The following is a 23023-nucleotide window of genomic DNA, read 5'->3' on the forward strand; positions in this document are numbered from 1 at the left end:
CTCAAATGACTGTAATTGAATAGGTTTTCTCAGGAATTGTACTGTACAGGTTTTTGAAATGTGTACTTTTATTTTTTACCTGAATACATTTGTAGTGAAAAACTCTCTTGACTCATAATCTGCAATTTTAACTAGGAATCTAAATTGCAGTATTCAAAATACTACACTGCACAAAATACTACAAAGACACGCGCTATAGGTGAATTGGGTAAACAGAAATTGGCCGTAGCGTATGAGTGTGTGTTTTAATGCGGTAGTGCATGGATCATACCTGTCAACCCTCCCGTTTTTCCCGGGATTCTCCCGTATTTTACTGTTCTATCCCGCTATCATCCCGTAAAGGTATTTTCCCGTATTTTTCCTGTATTTTCAGTCTTTCTCTAAACAGCCGAGCCTCCCTACACGCAACACATACCGCCGAACCACCAGGGGTCGCCCCTTGCACTAAAACGTGAGTCTTCTGTGCTTTCGCTTTGTTTAGGAATGAAAACACTTATAAATAAATACTAAAAACGGCGCGATTCCATTTGCTTTTGATTACATGTGCCGTCGCCCGTCCTATACAATCCTCAAAACAGTCATATAGCAGTGCGTGACTGTCAGCTGACGTGCTCCATAGTGATAAACAGATGCTGTTTCCCAAACGGATTCTGTACAGGCGATTTGAAGCGGAGAGAAAGTCTGGCTTTTGGGTGCGTGTTTAAACAGACATACACATAATTAGTAATAATAACATATAAGTATGTCGATCTTGGTGGTTTTTTTTTAAACACAACTAATTTCGTCTTAAATGAGCATAAAATGTAGGGAAAGCAGTCGAATGCTTTCATTATAACGTTAGATCTGTGCATTTTTAAAATCACACCTTATTTAATGTAATAAAAAATCCTAATAAATGAGAGATTCATTCGATGCTCTTTAATCAGAATGTATAAGTCATACAGTGGAGAAACAGCTAATGAGATTTGATAGCTTGATTCTATGTCATTATAATAGCTATTCATTTTAATAAGCTGAACTGTTTGCTAATGTATTTGCTGCTAATCTATATATTTGTTTTTCTTTTAGTAATAATAATTTTAAAACATATTACTGACTATTTAACTGTTTATTTACAGCGAAACAGCTCCAAGTGAACATATTAAGCAATTTGGGTATGTTTTTAGGGGGGCGGGGGGGTTGGGAGAGGAGTCCCTTATTATGGTAGGCAACTGTGGGCATATCCCTTATTTTCACATCCCAATGTTGACAGGTATGGCATGGATGTTTCCCAGTGCTGGGCTGCGGCTGGAAGGGCATCCACTGCGTAAAACATATGCTGGAATAGTAGGCGGTTCATTCTGCTGTGGTGACCCCTTATAAATAAGCCACTAGGCTGAAGGAAACTGAATGAATGAAAAACTGTACTGTTAAAAAGATAAGTGAAGACCAGTAAAAAAAGAATTTATTGTAAAAAACTGTAACCTGGTTAGTAGTGTTTCTTTAATATATTCGGGGAATAACAATAAACTGACTTACCCAGAATTCCCTGCCATAAAATGTACATTTGTTTTACGGTTTGTAGTATATTTTTAATGGTAAAAAATGGCAGCTGTGGTTATGAGAAGGGTCGGAGGTCGGAGCCAGCTCCAAGTGGGTGGGCCTTGGAGCTCCAAGTGGGCTGAGCAAACATTATTTAGTTGTATTTAGAGTTCAATATTGTGCTTTATGAATGTGTACACCTAACCCTAACCCTAAACCCAACCTCACAGTAACCTGTTGTGTTTTGTGAACATCTACACCTAAACCCAACCCTAAACCCAACCTCACAGTAATCTGATAAACACAGCCTACTTGTGATTTAAGTCCCTCCCACTTCAGGTCTCCGGGCTGCAGCGATACCTGCTTGGAGGTATCAGTATTTTACTCTTAAAAATCTTACAAATCATAAAATAAATGTCTATTTTTTTACTGTAGCAATTTATGGTTATTTTTACCATTTAAATCACAGCTATTTTGCTGTGCATATCAGAACTTTTGTGTCTTTTTTAATTTCCACAGAATAGTATTATTTTAAAGGTGGAGTATATACGTTTGAGGAGAAATGGTATTGAGCCTGGTTTCTCTCAAGGTGTTTTTACCTTCACTTTCGTCAATCGGTGAAGTTTGTTTCTCGCCATTGTCGCCACTGACTTGCTTGGTTTGGGACTTGTGGAGCTGCGCATCGATGGATTTGCTCTTCAGTGTTTGGACTTTCAGCAGTAAAAATTAAACCACACTGGACTGAGCTAAACTGAACTTCAGCTCCGAAAACTGGACTGACACAGTTTCAGTTTACTAGAACTTCTATGTTAAGCTGCTTTGACACAGTCTACATTGTAAAAGTGTTACAGAAATCAAAATGAATTTGACACCCAGGCGACGCAGTGGTGCAGTGGGTAGCATGTTCGCCTCACAGCAAGAAGGTCGCTGGGTCGCTGGTTGAATCCTCGGCTCAGTTGGCGTTTCTGTGTGGAGTTTGCTTGTTCTCCCTGCCTTCACGTGGGTTTCCTCCGGGTGCTCCGGTTTCCCCCACAGTCCAAAGACATGTGGTACAGGTGAATTGGGTAGGCTAAATTGTCCGTAGTGTATAAGTGTGTGTGTGTATGTTTCCCAGAGATGGGTTGCGGCTGGAAGGGCATCCGCTGCGTAAAAACTTGCTGGATAAGTTGGTGGTTCATTCCGCTGTGGCAACCCTGGATTAATAAAGGGACTAAGCCGACAAGAAAATGAATGAATGAATGAATGAATGAATGAATGAATTTGAACTAGGTATTAGACTGTTTAAAAGAACCAAAAACAAAGACAGACGTTCCGACAAGGAAAACACATTTTGAAAGCAGAATATTTGACTTGGGCATTGTTTTTCACTTTATATTTCTTAAATATATGCAAACATATGGTATTTTTATGCTTTAGAAGGGTCACAAACATACATACAGGACCTTTAGATGAAAACTCTGGACTAAATAACCTAACTTAATAAACATAAATGTGAATGACTAGTCATACTGTATTTAGACCTGCTCATTTCCTTAAAAGGCTATCATGTTTTCAGCACATAAATCTCAGTTTTACCTAAAAGTGTCTTATTCACTATGTAATATATTATGTTTTAATATATTATGTACATTTCTGGAAGATTTTTCCAGCAATTTATTCCAGTTGATCACATTTTTGGCATATAATCTGCATTTCAAACATGACTCCTTAATGTGTCATCCAAACCTCCATGGATTTCACAGTGGAAAACCGATTGGTCACAGTTTAGTGAAAGCTTGCCAAAAATACACTGACTCTTTTTTTTTTTTTTTTGCTATTGCGAAACACTTTGGGAATCTTTTGCGGCTGGTGCAAGAAGTCGATATTCAGTTTCTGGAAGAAGTCGTTCTTAATCTACATGAACAAAACCACGTGTGCCGTAATGTGAAATGCAGAATGAGCGAATGATGAGTAACGGTTTGGGGAGCAGCACACAGGAAACTCATCTCAGTCTTTAAATCAGAGCTCTGTGCTCTCGGTCACTCACACACTCATAATCAAAAACACCAGCGCTTGTTCTGTACGCCTGAACATCTGTTAGAGCCATACAACTTCTAGACTGTAAACATATTTGTACAAACACTGATGTTCTAGAATGCGCTCAATAATTGTTCTGTTTCAAGTAGAACCAAAGACGAGATCTGAAGTTGCTGGTTTTGGCTCATAAAGTCTCATAAATACTGTAGAAGGGGTCATATTTTCAGCCGATCATGTTTTTTGAGGCATGAATTGCAGTTCTATTTTGTTGAAGCACTGTCGTGAGATCAGACACTCACACTTGATTAGATGGCTGGGTTTACAGTCTCCATTCTAATTTATTACAAAGGTGCTCATTTGGGTTTAGGTCAGGACTCTGTGCAGGCCAGTTAATTATTGTCACGGTTGCAGGTTTGTGCGCTTTTCTGGAGTGTATGTTTGATCACGTGCACGAGTCTTTTCATTGTTTCACACACGTTGCTCAGTGACATTGACACCTCCAAATGATGTTGAATGAGTCACATACTGTATTTATAAGGTATAATTCACCTAAAAATGTCATTTTTGTCTTAATATAATGATGTTTTCGCGATCGAGAAATCACACGTGACATGAGCTGCTGACCGTGAGCTGTTATCACAGAGAGGGCGCTCTACTTAATGAGAGATGCGCACATCTACTTTAGTGAACAGAACCTGCATATGTTGTGAGTAACAGGTAATACAGTTGTAAAAAATATTTAGTTTGTGGCACAGAGTGATCGTTTGGGAGCCGCGCGCAAAATATGAACAAGCTCTTAGCAGTCAGAATGAAACCGAAAGTGTGCACTTCATTTAAATGATCATATCGCATTTTAGAGTTATGATTACGGCAAGCATTTGATGTGTTTTTCTTTCATAGCGAACACACAGTTGTGCATGAAAATAAATGTTTACAATGTCAGTATAACTACTCTAGCCTATATATTGTTGAATCTGATAATGGGAAATGTCTGATTTTACCAGTGAATTAAATAGTCTAATATGACAGATTGCAAGCATATATCTCAAACATAATAATTCAACGTCAGAATTATTATAAGTAGAATAGAATTATTTATAGACACCAGTAGACCTACACATAATATTATTATCGATGTTGTGCCATATGTTTGTTTTTACCATACCTTTATTTTACATCTACAGAATCGTGAGAAAATCATGATCTTTATTTTAAGCAAAAAAAAAAATTGCGATTCTCATTTTAGCCAGAATCGTGCAGCTCTACTACAACTGTGGAACGCTTTGTCAGAAGTTTTCCAACTTTGAGTGTTTTCTGAGGTTTATTTCAATTGATCATGTTTTTGGCACATGTTTTTTCAACTCAGAATCTCAGGTTCATTAAATAATATGTCAGAAGTAAATCTTTTTGTCTGCTTATTTCTGCTAAAAACATTCCTGAGATTTGTACCTTAAAATCATAATAACAATTGTGAAAGACTATGTTAAAAGCTTTCAAACTGTGTCTTCCCATTTACAATTGAGATTACAATCTCAAGTGCATAATATAAGATGTCAGAAGTATTTCAGTTTTGGTCTACTTATTTCTGCTGAAAAAATCCTGGGGTTTTCTTTGATTGATCACATTCTTGATTTCAAATCTGCAGCTTAAACTAGAAATCTCAGCTGGAGCATTGATTAGATGGCTTGGCTCACAGTTTCCGCTCTAATTAATTTCAAAGGTGCTCATTTGGGTTAAAGTCAGGACTCTGTGCATGCAGGCCAGTTAATTATAGTCAGCTGATTGGATTTTTTTGGCATATATCTGTAATTTTAACAAAAATTCAATGTACAACATCTGAAATACTATCTTAAAAGTATTTTACAATTGTCAGTAAATTTGAACAGTACACAAAGGTTAAAAAACAATATTTTTTGGAAGAGTTTTGCACATTGGTGCAGAGGCTCTTTTTTATTTAATCAAGAGATATTAAACTTTGGCGATAATGCCAATGCTTTTTTGCCATTTTTATGGCACACAACCTACATTTTTAGGTTAAAATTGTAAGTTCCATATCAGAAGTATTTACATTTTTCTTGAGATTTTATCCAAGTGTCATGTTCCAAAGAAAAGAGATCTGAAGTTGGTGGTTTTGGCTCATGATCCAATAAATACTGTAGAAGTGGTCATATTTTGATTTTGGGTATTACTCATTTCTGTAAAATAAGAGCTTTTAGTGAATCATACTTTTATCAGTTTTGGACATGTAATCTTTCATTTTTGACTAAATATTTGAATTACAATATGCAAAATTCTACACATTATTACCAAACGTTTTAGGACATCTGCTTTTATAAAGGTGCTCATTTGGGTTGAGGTCAGGACTCTGTGCAGGCCAGTTAATCCAGTCAGTAGATTGCCATATAATCTGTATTTTTAACAAAAAATCTAATGTACAACATCTAAAATACTATGTCAAAAGTAATTTTGTGTCTTCACATTTTCACAGAACAATTATTGAGAAGAGTGAACTTTCCAGAGAACACTTTACTGTTTTTTTGTTAATTTTTTTGGCACATACACTAGTGTTTTATCCTAAAAGGAAGCTCATTTAAGTCTTTAAAGCAGAGGTCTGTGCTTTCGGTCACTCATCTACTTATTATCAAAATCACTAGTGCTTTTCCTGTACGCCTGAACATCTGTTATGATGATACAACATCTAGGCTATAAATACATTCGAACAAACACTGATGTGCCTGATAATTGTTCTGTTTCATGTTTGGGTCCAAGAAAAGATCTGAAGTTGTATTTTATGGTCACCTCAGAGATTCATTGTGCGCTTCTCTGTAGTTTGCGGAAAAAGAAAGAATTTGGGAACGTTGAGGGCAACAGGGGATTCCCGAAATGCAGCTGGCTCTTTCCGGCTGGAATGATGTGTGAAATGTGTGGGTTATCCAGCAAATGTGTTGTAGAATCTTTTATTGTAGAGCAGGGCTTGTGGAGAATGGGAAAGTGACCACAGCTTTGCCCATGTTGCCCACTCGTTTGCTCTGCGCTCGCACACAACCTCCTGCGTTTCCAGTTGATGATTTTAAAAAAAATGTTGTTTTATGTGTTGCTGAAGGCTTAGAGTTAAATTGAATGTGTTATGTCAGGGGGTTTTACTATGAGCATGTTTACACACAGATGGCAAACATTAAGAGTCCACTTGAAAATTCTGCTTTTTTAGATTTATGGTTATTTGTATTTGACTAAAACATCATTTTTGTTTCATTAAGTAAACAACTGTTGGCATTTACTTCAATTTTAAATACCATTCAGAGCATATAAAGTACTAAGTGTAAATGGGTCAGAGTCAATAAAATATGTCATGATTACAGACTTGTTTATATTATATAGCATGTACAAAACATTTGTTATTTGGACAAATAGTTATTTGCCATATTAAAATCTGATTTATGGCAAGAAAGTACACATATGACGTGCATAATGTATTTAGATACATTCCTATATGAACACATATATAATTATATCTAATATATTTTAACATATACACCTGACATGTTGCCTATCCAAGTTTTAGGAACAACACAAAATAACTTGACTTCTAGTTGATGACTTGATATCAGAAGTGGCTTATATGAAAGGCAAAGGCCTCTAGATTACGCTTATTTAACCAAAATAAAATATGATCATGTCTTGATTTTTAATTCTTTAATTAGGACAGTAATGTCTGACTTTGCTTAAACAAAAGTCTTGTCACTGAACAGAAATAATGTCCAGTATGGAATATAAAGTCCTGCTGCAGTGGAGACAGGATGAATATTGTGTCTGACTCCATCATGAGCTTGGAGGACTGCATCCATACATCTCTGACATGACTCAAATCACTGATTAATAAAGTCATCTGGAATGGTAAAGAAAGCGTTCTTGCAGGACTCCCAGAGCTCATCGAGAGTCCCTGGATTCAGCTTCAATGCCTTCTCCTTTATCTTACCCCAGACATGCTCAATAATGTTCATGTCGTGACTGGGCTGGCCAATCCTGGAGCACCTTGACTTTTCAGGAACTTTGATGTGGAGGCTGAAGTATGAGAAGGAGCGCTATCCTGCTGGATAATTTTTCCTCTCCTGTGGTATAAAAACTTTAAAAAATAAATGATCAAATGTGTGTGTGTGTGTGTGTGTGTGTGTGTGTGTGTGTGTATATATATATATATATATATATATATATATATATATATATATATATATATATATGCAAGAAATAATATCAGCTCTTTATAGAATAAATCAAATATTAAAATTATACCCACACCCATAACTAATAAATCCAGAGAAACTGAGAATTTTGAAATGGTTCTTAAAATGTTTTCACAGTTTTAATGGATAAATGTAACATAAATATTGTCTTTTACAAAGTAATGAGTTGAGTTTACTTGTGGAAACTGATTACCTCAGAATTTTCAAGTAAATCACTACATAATTTCTGAGTTGATTAAGCTGCTTTAACTTAGTTCAGTTAGCTTTTTATTTGTAAAGACTACCTAAAAAAGTGAGTACAGTCAACTCAATATAACAAGTTCAGCTGACCTAAAGGTCTAAGTTTGGTTTAATACGGATAACTTAAATAAAAAGTTGAGTTAACATATTTGCTAGTTCACGTTATTAGACAAATTTGTGGAAACTGATTACCTTAAGTTTCTCAAGTAAGTAACCTACCTGTGGAGTTATTTCAATTAAAAATGTTGTGAGCGCAGCATTAGAAGTCGGGATCGCATTTGTGTAATAGCCTACGAGCTACCTCTGTGCTTGCGCGCCCATTTCATCTGCTCATGCACAAAACTTCTAGCCCACCCCTCAAATATAAGCCGCTTCAAGAGCGTGCAGATGTCAAGCTGCTGAATGCGATTTAGCGCGTTTATGTGACAAGAATGTCTCCAGCATTTATTAGATCTGCTAAGAATATTTATAAATGTCTCCAATAGACAAACAGAGTAGCGTTAATTCGTCCTGAAGTAAAGTAAAACGACTATACGTCGTGATTGCTGCTCCTTCACGTCACCTTAAAGGGTAAACAAATGACGCACAGCACTACTATGGTTACAGAAAAGTTTGCACTGTTATAATTCACCTACCCTTTAATGCGATTAAAGTGGTGCGATTATTACCCGCTATTAAAAGAATTAAATGGCTGTTTCTCAATATGCGTTCTTCAGCGGTCTTGCATCCTCGTGTTCTCGTGCAACATCATCATCAGCTGCCTAAGTTCAGTTCCAATACTCAAGACCGCAAGTACGTAGGACGCGTGAAACTTCCGGGATGTGATCTTGATATTGAGGACGCACCGATGCAGACTTGAGCACCGAACTCGCTCTGGAAGTTCCAGAAGTCATTGCGACTGGAGGTGGGAAGCGCTGCATTTTATTTAGATTTATTATTAAAGTTCAGAGATATGACTTATTTACCTCAGGAGTTTCACTAAATAAAACGGTGGAAGTAAACATTACCATGGATAAAGGAATAAACACATTAAGGGTGTTTGTTTGCTGAAATTCGTATTAAAATCTGTTTTATTTATATTGTGCAGAGTATATTGATAATGTTTTTATGCAAAGTATATATTTTGAAAATGGAAAAAAACAATAAATCGTTGTATGAAGGCTGTAATGTTAAATAATTTACCATTTAAAACACGTGAAGGTCATGTGACCATCAGGAAGAACGCAGCATCTCAATTCTCAAAGGACGCATTCTCTGCCCTCGCGGTCTCCTGAGTTCGTTTTTCCGAGGACACCTGGCAAGACCGGTCTTCACAAGAACGCAAGTCCGTTCTCTGCGTTCTTGGAATTGAGAAACAGTCAATGTTTTAAGTAAGAAGCTGTAATGTAGCCGTGGCGGGATGAATTTTGGCGTGGCGCCCCGCCATGGAAGAATGAATGTACCGGAAACCATGCAAGGTTTATGGAACAAAACAAGCACAAGCAAATAAATTCAGTAATGTGGTGAGAATTTTTTTAATTATGTGGTCAATTTTTCATTGAACTGTAGCAACAGTTTAAACCTTTGTGAGAACTTTAAATAAAGTTAGTTAATCTATTTGCCTATTTATAGTCATCTGCTTGAAGGATAGTGGTATGGCACAAATGTTCAAAGGTAACTGTGCCAGCGAATATTTTATAGTTGGAATAGTAAGTAAACGTGCAAGCGTTAGCACATTCATTAGCCAACATTACCTCACACACTTACCTCACAAACTAGCCAGGGATGTGTTTCAACCTAATAAACCCCTTTTCTTCATTCATTAGGCTTGAGAAGTTAAGTTCTTACAGCTCTTTTGACCTCACCGACTCGCTTGTTGCTGTTTCAAAAATGTAATTTCCTTCTCAACTTTGCCTAGTCATCTGAAGTTATGGGGTTATGACAGGCATAATTATAGCTCCGTGAGCGCTAATGTTGGGTTTCATATACTATTTGGAATGAACAACTGGCTGGATTAGGACAGAACTTTGATTCAACTCATAACTAGCTATATACACGGCAACAAAGAGGTTGTACATAAATGTCGCAAGCCAGTCAGTGATCTTAGCTCGACGCTAATAAGAACAGTGCGCCTTTGTTATTACAAAAACACAGACACAGTGCTTACTTTCAGAAGAGAATATATCACAGAAAAGTACACAAATCAAATCGGCGGACGTAAAAAAACAAAACAAAAGCGAAGACAACCATTGCAGTGAATCAGCTCTTGGCTCGCTCTGGTTCTTCTAAAATGATGAATAAAGCCCATGACTGTGTAGGCACCAGTGCTCACATTAGCAACTCAATGGGTAACGGATGTCAGTATCATGAATGGGCAAGTTTTGTTCACACGGTCAGCAGCAGAAGACGAATGTTCACCAGTTCTGTAGCTTTTCCAATGCATTCAGTTGGGTCATTGAGACCGACAGACAGTGCCTGTTGTGATGTCACCACACTGTTGTGTGGTGATTTGAAAAGGCAAAAGAGGGCAGGATGGATCAACTTTCATTGTAAACAATGCTGGGCTACACTACACTGATTTGTGTTGAGGCAAGTTAACTTATTAGTTTTTACTAATTTAAGTTGATTGAACATAAAACAATTCAGTTGTCCCTAAAAAACATAAGAATTGTGTTGTTTTGGCTGATTTTAAGTAAGTGATTTGAATGGTATGTTCAAATCTTGTTCATTTGTTTAGGTAAGTTAATTATTTTGCACTGGAATTAAAAATTCAGGATGTGCTTACCCAAGAATTGAAACCAAAATTGAATATTCATTAATATTTTATTAATTAATATGAAGTTATTTTGTAATACTTTGTAATGAAACTCAGTAACTTAAGTTATACAGATTTTTAAAAAACACAAGCCAATGAAATATTCACAGTTTATTCACAGTTAAATGTTAGGCCTCATTTTACTAGCATTGTTATGACAGTAGATCTGCTGTAAGCGACAGTAACAAGTATACTACTGTACATAGAAATCTGTGCATTATTTTAGTGGACTTTGCTTTCCAGGTGAGCATGCGCTCTTTATGCATAGATAATTAAATGCGTACTTAAGCGGGAAATCTACAAAGCAAAATATTGAGTGCATGTAAGCCAGTCGGAATTGAAAACGCCATTGAAATGAATGGGTTTTATAGTGCAGCACTTTCCTGAAAGGTATGAAAACTGCAATGACTATGACTGGAGGGAGAATGAAAACAGCAGTCTGAACATTGCTGGGAATTGGTTAGAGTTGTTCATTGTTTTGGGATATTTTTTTTGCGTGTTGTTGTTAATTATAGGTGAAATAGGTGAACAAAATAGGTTTTAGTGTATAAGTGTGTGTGTGTGTGTGTGTGTATGTGTGTGTGTGAATATGAGAGTGTATGGGTGTTTTCCAGTACTTTGTTGCAGCTGGATTTGTGTTGAGGCAAGTTAACTTATCAGTTTTTACTAATTTAAGTTGATTGAAACAATTAAGTTTTCCCTAAAAACATGAGAATTGTGTTGTTTCGGCTGATTTTATTTAAGTAGTTTGAACAGTATCGTCAAATCGTATTCATTTGTGTAGGTTAAATAATTAATTTGCTCTGAAAATAAAAATTCAGCATGTGCTTGGACCAAGAACTGCAACCAAAAATATAACATTCATTATTATTTTATTAAATAATATGTTATGTTAAGTTATTTTGTAATATTCTGTAGTGTAACTCCGTAATTTAAGTTATAACGATTAAAAAACACAAGCCAATGAAATAATCACAGTTTATTCACAGTTCAAGAGTTCACACTTAGCTGATGATTTACAAAGCTTATTTGGCATGCTGTCCCGGGAGAGAGCCCCGAGCTCAAGGGCTCCTCGAGCCCGGGGCTTCCTCCCGTTGGCAGAGCAAGAAGGGAGCCTGAGCTCGGTGGATCTCAGAACTCCCCTGCCGCTGTAGCTAAGGGAACGTAAGGAATTAGACCAGCTTGATTGTTAAGTATGTTGAATGTCTTTGGATGGTGGGAGGAAACCGGAGAGCCCGGGGAAAACCCACGCGGACACGGGAAGGACATACAAACTCCCCACAGAAACACTCACCGGTCCTATTGAACTAGGACCGGCAGTATTCTTGCTGTGTGGTTCACAGTGCTAACCACTGGACCGCCGTGCCGCCCAATTACAGGTAAAGGAGGAGAATAGGGGAGGAGGGGGGTTTCTTCCAAACGAAGATAAAGTGAACTGAAAACTTAGACTATTTATGGTGCCTTAGGGCTCATATGATTGGAAGATTAGTGATTAGCAAATGCGAGACTGGACGTGATAAATCATAAGCACGTGATCCTCTCGAAATTAGTTTATGAATAAACTTCACTTCAAGAGTTCACACTTAGCTGATGATTTACAAAGCTTATTTGGCATGCTGTCCCGGGAGAGAGCCCCGAGCTCAAGGGCTCCTCGAGCCCGGGGCTTCCTCCCGTTGGCAGAGCAAGAAGGGAGCCTGAGCTCGGTGGATCTCAGAACTCCCCAAAATGCAGAAATTAATCGCTCGGGACAGCAGCCGCGTATTCGAAGAAAAAACCCCCCAAAAGGCAGGAAATTTAGAGCTATATCCGGCTGCTGGATATAATAGAAGGAAAGAGGTTAAATGCATGGGCATTAATTAGATAGGATTAATAAGGGTGAAAAGAGGATTCTGATAACTCTTGCTGGAGTTAGAGTTTGAAGGAACCCCTGCGGGGTTCATGGTTTTCGGGGTTAAGAAGAAGGGGAGAATAGGTGGTTTGAAGCAGTGGAAAGAGAACTTTGAGTGAATCTTGTGGGAGTTGGAGCTCTAAGTGACCCCTGCGGGGGCCAGAGTAGAGTGAAGGTATGGAGCAGAGAGTGGAGGAGAGTAGCTCTTACGAAAGATGGAGCTTTGTGAGAGTTTGAGTTTAGAGCGGCCTCTGCGGAGGTTAGAGCTTGAGGGTAGGGTGTAGATAGGAGCGACCTCTGCGGAGGTTTGAGCTTGAAGGTAGGGTGTAGATAGGAGTGACCTCTGCGGAGGTTTGAGCTTGAGGATAGGGTGTAGATAGGAGTGACCTCTGCGGAGGTTTGAGCTTGAGGATAGGGTGTAGATAGGAGCGACCTCTGCGGAGGTTTGAGCTTGAAGGTAGGGTGTATATAGGAGTGACCTCTGCGGAGGTTTGAGCTTGAGGGTAGGGTGTAGATAGGAGTGACCTCTGCGGAGGTTAGAGCTTGAGGGTAGGGTGTAGATAGGAGCGACCTCTGCGGAGGTTTGAGCTTGAAGGTAGGGTGTAGATAGGAGTGACCTCTGCGGAGGTTTGAGCTTGAAGGTAGGGTGTAGATAGGAGTGACCTCTGCGGAGGTTTGAGCTTGAGGGTAGGGTGTAGATAGGAGTGACCTCTGCGGAGGTTTGAGCTTGAGGGTAGAGTGTAGATAGGAGTGACCTCTGCGGAGGTTTGAGCTTGAGGGTAGGGTGTAGATAGGAGTGACCTCTGCGGAGGTTTGAGCTTGAGGGTAGAGTGTAGATAGGAGTGACCTCTGCGGAGGTTTGAGCTTGAGGGTAGAGTGTAGCTAGGAGCGACCTCTGCGGAGGTTTGAGCTTGAAGGTAGGGTGTAGATAGGAGTGACCTCTGCGGAGGTTTGAGCTTGAGGGTAGGGTGTAGATAGGAGTGACCTCTGCGGAGGTTTGAGCTTGAGGGTAGAGTGTAGCTGGGAGGAGCAATGAGTGGAAAAGAGTAACTCTTGCGAGAGTTGGAGCTTGAAGCGACCTCTGTGGAGGTCAGAGCTTGGGGGTAGAGTGTAGATAGGGGGAGATAGGTAGCAGTGAGTGGAAGAGAGTAACTCTTGTGAGAGTTGGAGCTCTGAGCGACCTTTGTGGAGGTCAGAGCTTGAGGGTAGATTGCGGATAGGAGGAGATAGATATCAGTGAGTGGGAAAGAGGATTTGGATAACTCTTGCGAGAGATTGGGGCTCGGAGCGACCCCTGTGGGGGTCAGAGCTAGAGGGTGAGTCATAAGGAGAAGAGAGGTAGTTGAAGTAGAGTGAAGAAGTTTTAGCTTGAGCGGACCCCTGCGGGGTTTGGAGCTTGGAGAAAGAGTCTAGGCGGAAAAAGAATAGGTAACATCGTGAAGAAGAAAGGACTGTGGCCGCTATGGCCGAATCCTGCAAGAGTTGGAGCTCAAGGGGGCCCCTTCGGGTGTCTGGAGAGTCTAGACAGGAGAAACAAGATCATTAGAGGTAGAGTGTAAAATAGATTAGTTGGGAGTGGAGTGTAGAGAAGAAAGGAACGAGAGGCTGAAAAGTAGGGTTATAAGGATAAAAGATTTGGAAAAGTTGGAAGAAGGGAACAAGCACAAATATAATACATATGTACAAATGCAGTAAATGCGCAAAGAACATGTGGATACAAATGTCTGCATCTGTAAATAGCTATTGGTGATTGCAGAAGATGCTAACTGCAATGGCCCTTGAGGGAGTCCTTGGCAAACATGTAAGGGTGCCATGGGTGGACAATTGGGCTTCTGCGGGGTTTGGTTTGGATGACTCTTGCGAGAGTCGAGGCTCTGTTAGACACCTTTTTGAGTTGGAGCCGTGTGAGGAGGTGCTTGGGGGTTGGTTAAAGCCTGTTGGGCTTTCTTGAGGTGGTATTTACTGAGACGTATATAAGATTTGAAAACTTCAGAAGACCAGCGACCAAGGGTCTGGATCTGATGGTGTGAGAGCCCGTTGTAGTGGCTGCGCCAATCCTGAATGAGTGGCTGGAAAAGGGCTCTGGGAAAAAACCTGATAGGCGAAAGATTTCTTTAAGGTGTTTTTGAAACCAGAATCGAGATACTGGACGGTTAGCGTCATCAGTAAAAAGCGGGGCCAGTGGGTTCGCCTCTTGAGATTTTCTAGGCTAAGAGGGTTTGGAATGGGCGTGTAGGTGAAGGAATATTGAAAATGAGGATAGAGTGTCCTCTCTGGAATTAATCTGTTTTGCTTTGTTTGATAAGGAAAGAGATAGTTTCCCTGTCTTGCAAAGCTAGATCTGAGATGGTGGGGTGGAGTAGAGGGTTAAATTTGGATGTAACTGTTAATTCAGAACATTTAAGAAACCCCCCAAAAAATGCTAGATTGAACATAGCATCTAAGGTGCGGGCTGTATGGGAGGAAATGTAACCTTTACAGAGGGTGTAGATGCATGAGGTAAGGATTTTGAGTGTAATGGGTTGTCTAGCATGGTATGGAATTGTTTGAACGAATTCCATGCTGTGAGGTATGCATTGAGGGTTCTGGGAGCTATTGCTTGTAGGATAAGAGATAGAGAAGTTTGATGAAGATTATGAAGTGGGTGGTTTATAAAAATATCGTTACTGAATAAGGAGGGACCGGCGTTGGGTGAGGGTCTGCTTCCGGGGCTAGTTGCCAGAATATCTGCAAAGAGAAATGAGAGAGAGAGAGTCAGCGATTTGGTTTTTGCAACCAGGTACATGTTCAGCAATCATGATAAATTGTTTTTTAGCAGATATCCAGATAAGGTGTCTTAAAAATGGCATAAGCGATTGGGAGTGGGAGCGCCCTTTGTTAATGCAATGCACTGTAGCTTCGTTATCGCAGTGAAAGAGAATGCTAGATGTAGACCATTCGTCCCCCCACAGGATGGCTGCTGCGATGATAGGGTAGAATTTGAAGAGGGCTGAAAAACATTGGTCTTTGGAATGGAATTACAATTGGGTTGGCCATGTTGAGACAAACCAGTGTCCTTTATATTAGCCACTGTAACCTATTGGAGGGGCAGCGTCTGTGTATGTGTTGATGTCAATAGGGGATGCAATCAAGTCGCTGTAGAAAAAGGAACAGCCGTTCCATTGCTTAAGGAAAGAGATCCATAAGCAAAGTTCATCGCGACTGGGTTTGGAGAGAAAAAATTGTTTCTTCTAAACCATGAACTGTGGTGGATAATTGATGGAGGTGGGAAATGAAAGGAATAATGCGCATAGCGAAATTTAGATGGCCGAGAATTGGTAGGAGTTCTCGTTGTGTGCACATCTGTTTTTCAAGGAAAATTTGGGATAGAGAAATTATTCGATTGATTTTCTCTTTAGGAAGGGATGCTTGGAATTTATGCGAGTCTAGATTAATACCCAGAAATACGATTGAAGTACTGGGTCCTTCCGAGATCAGCGAAAACCTGCTGGGTGATCGCTAGGTGTTTGGCTGGAGGAGATGACGGGGGGGGAAATAAGAAAATCGTCTAGAAGGTGAATGAGGTATGGTATTTCGTAAATATTAGACAGAATCCAGCATAAAGCTTCTGACATTATGTCAAATATTTTTTGGGCTGCTTTTGCATCCAAAAAATAGAATTGATTTCGCCAATAAATGCCAAAAGGTGCCAGAAGTCTGGGTGGATTGGCATGATTTTAAAGGTAGGGGAAATGTCTTCTTTGGCTAGCCAGGTGTTACGACTGGCTATCTTTATGAGAGAGATCTCTTGATCAATGTCGTGGTAGTTAAGTAAATATTCGTCCAATGGGATAGTGCTGTTAATGCTAGGAAAGGAGCAATTGTGTTGGGACGAAAGGTCGACTACAAGGCGTTTTTGCCAGAACATTTTGAGTAGCGACACCAATGGGGCTAATGCGCGAGATATTAAAAGGAGGAGCCTTGGAGTTCCAATCATGAAGTTGTTGTCGATTTCTTTTTAATAAGATAATCGACGGTTTCAGGTTCGGAGGTTGCAGACTGCAGGTTAGGACAGATTGGATAGAGTGAAAAATGGAATGTATCCTTTGTGAAGAGGATGTGGAGTGTAATAGGTTGGATGAGGGTCAGCTTCTGGAGCCAGCAGTCATGATCTCTAAAATAGAAAAAACAAAGAGAATCAGAAATTAAATCTTTGCAAAATAATACAAGTATGGCAGACATGAAAATTGTTTTAGTTTATATCCATGCGAGGCATCTTAATAAGGGCATGGGCGGCTGTAAATGAAAGCGCTTTTGATAATGCATGGTCCGATGACTTCATTGATACGATGTGCAAGGATGGTAGGGGTGGGTGTTCGTCTCCTAACGGGATGACAGATGAATGGAGAGCTGAGGACATGGGATATGGCTAGTCTGGTGGTCCTGGAAAACTGGTACCCCTTGAAGACTGAGCATGTGAAGTGATAATGAAGTTTAAATTTGTATTTATAACAGTCAAGTGGGAAGTTTGTTTCTTTGCCGTTTTCACATCCCACTGACTTGCTATATAATCTTATATGACGCTTGTAAATCAACACATGAGTCGCTGGCGTATTACAATTGGACTTCTGTGCTTGATGGCATAATGTTTTTCAATAGCTTGTTAATATTTACTGGTTGGGTAATAATCTTTTCAGAAGTTAAATGTCAAATGGAATTTTATTTTATTTTTTTTTATTTATTATTTTATTTATTTTTTTTTTTTTTAACTAAATTTACAAGCGTGTCTGGCCTATTCATTCATAAGGTCTTTGCAACAGAGTCAAGAGAGAGGGCGGGACCATCTCCAGTCTTTTAGCTCATTGGATGGAGACGCTTATCTTTACAGCTATTGGCTTAAGGAGTTTCAGTCAGGCCATGCAAAAGGTGCAAAAAGCCTGGCGGCCATTTTGTTGATCAAATTCAACATTGTTTGTGGCTGGAGCTGCTGCTCTGCTGAACACATTCCAGCAAACAATCTGTTAAACGATGGATAGCATGTGTACTGCTAGGAGAAGGTGAGGGTTCCGTTTTATTGCAATAGCTTTGGAGTTTGGCTTATATCTTGCTGGGAAATAAGGTTGAAGACACAGCAGATGCGTTGTAGAGGCTCTTTGAAGTGGAAGGTTTTGGTGTTGTTGTTTAAGCTGTTGATGAAATTGTTGGAGTTGTAGTTGTTTGAAATGGTAGCAATAGTAGTTGTTGTTGTTGTTGCTGTAGCTTGTATATTGTAGCTTGTAGATTGAAGCTTTTAGATTGTATATTGTAGATTGTAGCTTGAAGCTTTTGTAGCTTGTAGCACTTGTAGCTTTTGTAGTTGATGAGCAGAGCAGAGCGTTCTTCCAAATGAAGATCCTGAAGATTGTAGCTTGTTGCTGCTTTAGTTGTCCATGCTGGTTTAGAGTTGGTTCTTCAACGGAGCTAGCTACGGTGAAGCTGCTTCTTCCAAACGAAGATAAAGTGAACTGAAAACTTAGACTATTTATGGTGCCTTAGGGCTCATATGATTGGAAGATTAGTGATTAGCAAATGCGAGACTGGACGTGATAAATCATAAGCACGTGATCCTCTCGAAATTAGTTTATGAATAAACTTCACTTAATGTTAGGCCTCATTTTACTTACTAGCATTGTTATGACAGTAGATCTGCTGTTAGCGACAGTAACAAGTATACTACTGTACATAGAAATCTGTGCATTATTTTAGTAGACTTTGCTTTCCAGGTGAGCATGCGCTCTTTTTGCATAGATAATTATATGCGTACTTAAGCAGGAAATCTACAAAGCAAAATATTGAGTGCATGTAAGCCAGTCGGAATTGAAAACGCCATTGAAATGAATGTGTTTTATAGTGCAGCACTTTCCTGAAAGGTATGAAAACCACAGTGACTGTGACTGGAGGGAGAATGAAAACAGCAGTCTGAACACTGCTGGGAATTGGTTAGAGTTGTTCGTTATTTTCGCATCATTTTTTTGTGTTTTTTTATGCCAATTTTTTTTTTGCCAATACTTTTCGGTAGCCGAGAATTTGGTTCATTCCTGCGTTTAACAGTATACGAAATATATTTAGGGTCACTTAATTTGCTCCTACTTCAGACAAGGTCTAATCCAACAATTGGAGCAACAGCTGGTCAAAAGTGTGCCATACAATACACTGGCATAGGATGCGAAAGAGTTGAAGACATACATTTACAGAAAACCAATGCTAGTGGATTTTCTTCATTGGCATTGACTCTTGTATTATGCAACCAGGAAAATGGCCAATTTGTGGAAATGAGTTCACTGGGAACCTGGCCTGGTGGCTAGTGTGAAAAAAGCCTCTGTGAAACCCCCTTAAAAAGGTAGTTTAACTCAAAAATGAAACCTTTCTCATATTTACTCATGTTTAATTGATTGGAAACTTTTGTGAATTTCTTTCTTATGGTGAAAGGAAGATATAAAAGCTATTGACTTCCATAGTAGGAACAAAATACTATGGATGTCAGTGGCTGCTTTTTAAGAACTTTAAAACTTCTTTAAAATGTAAGTAATATGTACGTAATAAATGGGTAACCCCCATTCAAAAAAGAAAATAACATACACACACACACACACACACACACACACACACACACACACACACACACACACACACACACACATATATATATATATAGTTGCTTTTTAAAAAATCACTTAAAATTGGTCTAAATTAAGATATTATTTGTGAAATATTAAATTCCTACCTTGTTCTAATAATTAATAAACAGAAGTCTGTTTTGTTTTTACTATTGATTTTTTATCAGTTTTTATATGAACTTAATTTGACCCTGGGGCGACACGGTGGCTCAGTGGTTAGCACTGTTGCCTCACAGCAAGAAGGTTGCTGCATCGAGTCCTGGCTGGATCAGTTGGCATTTTTGTGTGGAGTTTGCATGTTCTCCCAATGTTGGTGTGGGTTTCCTCCAGTTTGCCCGACATGAGCTTTAGGTGAATTGGTGAACAAATTGGTCATAGTGTATAAGTGTGTGTGTGTGTGTTAATGTGAGAGTGTATGGGTGTTTCCCAGTACTGGGTTACAGCTAAAAGGGCATCCGGTGCGTAAAACATATGCTGGAATAGTTGGTGGTTCGCTGTGGCGACTCCTGATAAGTAAGGGACTAAGCTGAAAAAAAAAAGAATGAATGAATTTAATTTAACCTTATTTTTGTAATATTTATTTTATAATTAATAGATTATTTTAATAAAGCAAATAATTTATTTTGTTCAAATGTAAACTCCTTTATGGTTGTAAAAGTTAATGTTAATTATAAATTTTTAAGTTCAACTTTTAATTATAATATGCTAATTATTTCAAATGCAATCTTTTTTTTCATGCACCGCCTGACACTCCCCTTTTGGTCCTCTGGGCATCTCTTAGCTCAATTTAAAGAAACCAAATAGCTCTTTTCTAACAGTGCTGAGTAAAGAGCCAATTTTACAATCTTAATTTTTAAAAGTGAAGTTAAAAAACGACTTTGATGCATATAATCCTGCAGAGGGGATCTCATCGCAACTCGATCACAAGTTCAATTGCGAAAAGCTAGCGCGCTAATGTTTGGCTAATGTTACGACTAGGTGCTCAAAAGGTCATTTTCTCCAGCATTCCAGCCCTGGGCCTTAGGATAAACAAAGTCCAAGATTTGCAAAGTGTAACTGGAGATGTACACGAGTTGTTAGGGAGAGCTTTCCAACAGAGATAAACATTTGCCTCAGTTTAGGTCCTTATTTGTCTCTCTCAGGAGTTTTTGAAGGAAAAAAAGCACGATGAATGACGTTCTCGCATCTGATTCCTCAAAAGAAGAACACAACATTGTCCAGGAACACAGTGTCCATCAGATTCAGGACTTTTATCAGACCAAAAAGAGATCCTCTTGGAAATAAAGTAATGTGAAATGGTTAAATACTCCATACTCAACAAAATTATGTTTATTGTTTGTTCAAACTACTTATTTAAAATGGGCTGAAAGAATTGTTGAGTTTTTTGGGGGGACTACTTGATTGTTTTATGTTCAACCAACTTAAATTTGTAAAAACTAATAAGTTAACTTAATTCTATGTTAAATTATATTCTTAATTATGCTGGAATAGTTGATGGTTTGCTGTGGCGACCCCTGATAAGTAAGGGACTAAGCCAGGGGTCACCAATCCTGGTCCTGGAGGGCCGGTGTCCCTGCAGGGTTTAGCTCCATCTTGCCTCAACACACCTGCCTGGATGTTTCAAGTATACCTTGTAAGACCTTGATTAGCTTGTTCAGGTGTGTTTGATTAGGGTTGGAGCTAAAATCTGCATGACACCGGCCCTCCAGGAACAAGTTTGGTGACCACTGGACTAAGCTGAAAAAAAGAATAAATGAATTTAATTTAACCTTATTTTTGTAATATTTATTTTATAATTAATAGATTATTTTAATACCAGCCGTGGTCAATCATAAGCATGTGATCCTCTCGAAATTAGTTTATAAATAAACTTCACTTAAATGGAATAAAATTCTTTCGATTTTTCGCACACTGTAGGGACATTAGAGACTTATTTTACGTCTTGTTAAAAGGGGGATTGACAGGTCTCCTTTAATTGAGAGTTTCCTCCAGTAGTAGCATTGTATCTTTTTCTCTATGTAATTCCTTGCAGAAATGACCTTTAAAGCACTGTTGCATTTGTTACTGCAAAACTGACATTGCGGAGGAAGCTTTACAGTGGGTGTAATAAAGTCAACACGGTATCATTTTTCTGCTAGAAAAGCCAATAATGCATTTAAAGGACATTCTGTGAAATGAAATACGCGCCTCTTCCGTGGGTGTTTTGCATCTGGCTGGATTCACACACGTGTCTCTCTTCCAGTTCACTCAAATCCGCCCTTTCCACCCTTTTCTCCTTCTCCTCGGAGGCCACTGCAGCATCTGGGTTTGCAGAAAGGCAATGACCGACCCTACAAGGAACTTCCTGAAATGTCAGATCGGCCAGTTTTTTCTTAGTTTTATTGCCATACACTTTTTTTAAATGTTAGTTGTGGTTATGGGAAATCTGTTTACATTTTTTACAAATCCGATTAATTTTGTTCCTAAATTCTTTTTTTTTTCCAATTTCTTTTTTTTCTTAAACTCTATTTTAACAGTTAAAAATAAATATTAATATAACTTAATATAATAAAATCTTTTCAAAAATCTCATTTAATTTACTTCATATTTCTTAGTTTTAAACACTAGCTTGACAGAAGTTCTAGACCCTTATGATCTTGTCTAGCATCTATTGTAGCTTATGTAAGACTTATGCACACACTTATGGCCCGTTTCCACTGACTGCTACTGTGCGATACGGTACGGGTCAGTTCAGGTCACCTTTATCAAACTTTTAGTCTGGTTAGTTATGAGGTATATATATATATATATATATATATATATATATATATATATATATATATATATATATATATATATATATATATATATATATATATATATATATACAGTATATATATATGCATGTCTGTTTGATGTTTGTTAAATTTGGCCCGGGACAACGTTTTTTTTTTGCATCTGGCCACGGCCCAAAAAGTTTGGACACCCCTGTCTCAGAACTTCCGATTCAGTCGCCTATGGGAGAAATTACTTGGAATAATAAACGGTAGAAAATGGCCAAACTGCTTGCTCTTCAAACAAATGTTTTCATAACTATACAGACCAAGCAGAATAATATGTTAGAAAATATCAAATTGCAACATCAAGCAGTTTTTAACGTCAAAAAATGATTGGAAGTGACCGGAAGTCTCGAGAAAAAAATATTCAAATGGCAGCACCCGCTCATCGGCTGAGAATAAGGCGAATAGTACACTCAAAGATTGACTTTTGCTGCTTGTTAAAACTACCTATTTAAATTGAGTTGAAATAACACAAATTATTTATTTCTTGGGGGGGGGGGGGGGTGACAAACTTAATTGTTTTATGTTTAGTCAACTTAAATTTGTTAAAATGATTAAGCTAAGTTAACTGATTTGTGTTGGGACAACATGAAGTGATTGTGTGGTTCCCAGCATTTTTTACAGTGTGGTGGTGGTGGTGGTTTAGTGTGTACGTGTGTGTCTGTTCCATCTTCTTCCTGTGTGTTCCTCAAGTCCCCAATCTGAAACGCCCCCACATCTCCTCTGTCTTCATCCCACACTCATTTTTTTGGATTCAGTTGGAGCTGCTCTCAGCTGGAGCCCAGGGCTCCGCTTCAAAGCCCCCCAGTATATTATTGTCATCCACACCCGCATTGTGTTGGGATGCTGTCTGTGTTTACGTTGCTCCA

General features: G+C 38.7%; 1 protein-coding gene and 1 long non-coding RNA gene across 4 annotated transcripts in view; both read left to right on the forward strand.

Moving 5' to 3' along the window:
* Positions 1 to 23023, forward strand: part of egfra (epidermal growth factor receptor a (erythroblastic leukemia viral (v-erb-b) oncogene homolog, avian)) — a 124240-nt gene that overhangs the window by 36612 nt on the left and 64605 nt on the right.
* Positions 8492 to 20871, forward strand: LOC147836990 (uncharacterized). 2 transcript variants are annotated; one of them, XR_015478141.1, is made up of 3 exons: positions 8492 to 11055; positions 18442 to 19821; positions 20827 to 20871. It is a non-coding gene; the product is annotated as an uncharacterized LOC147836990 (long non-coding RNA). The 2 variants fall into 2 exon arrangements; XR_015478142.1 differs by having other exon boundaries at positions 8548 to 11202; positions 18589 to 19821; positions 20827 to 20870.

Source organism: Danio rerio, chromosome 2 (assembly GCF_052040795.2).
Source record: "Danio rerio strain M-AB ecotype USA chromosome 2, GRCz13ab, whole genome shotgun sequence".
In the NCBI taxonomy this organism is placed as follows: Eukaryota; Metazoa; Chordata; class Actinopteri; order Cypriniformes; family Danionidae; genus Danio; species Danio rerio.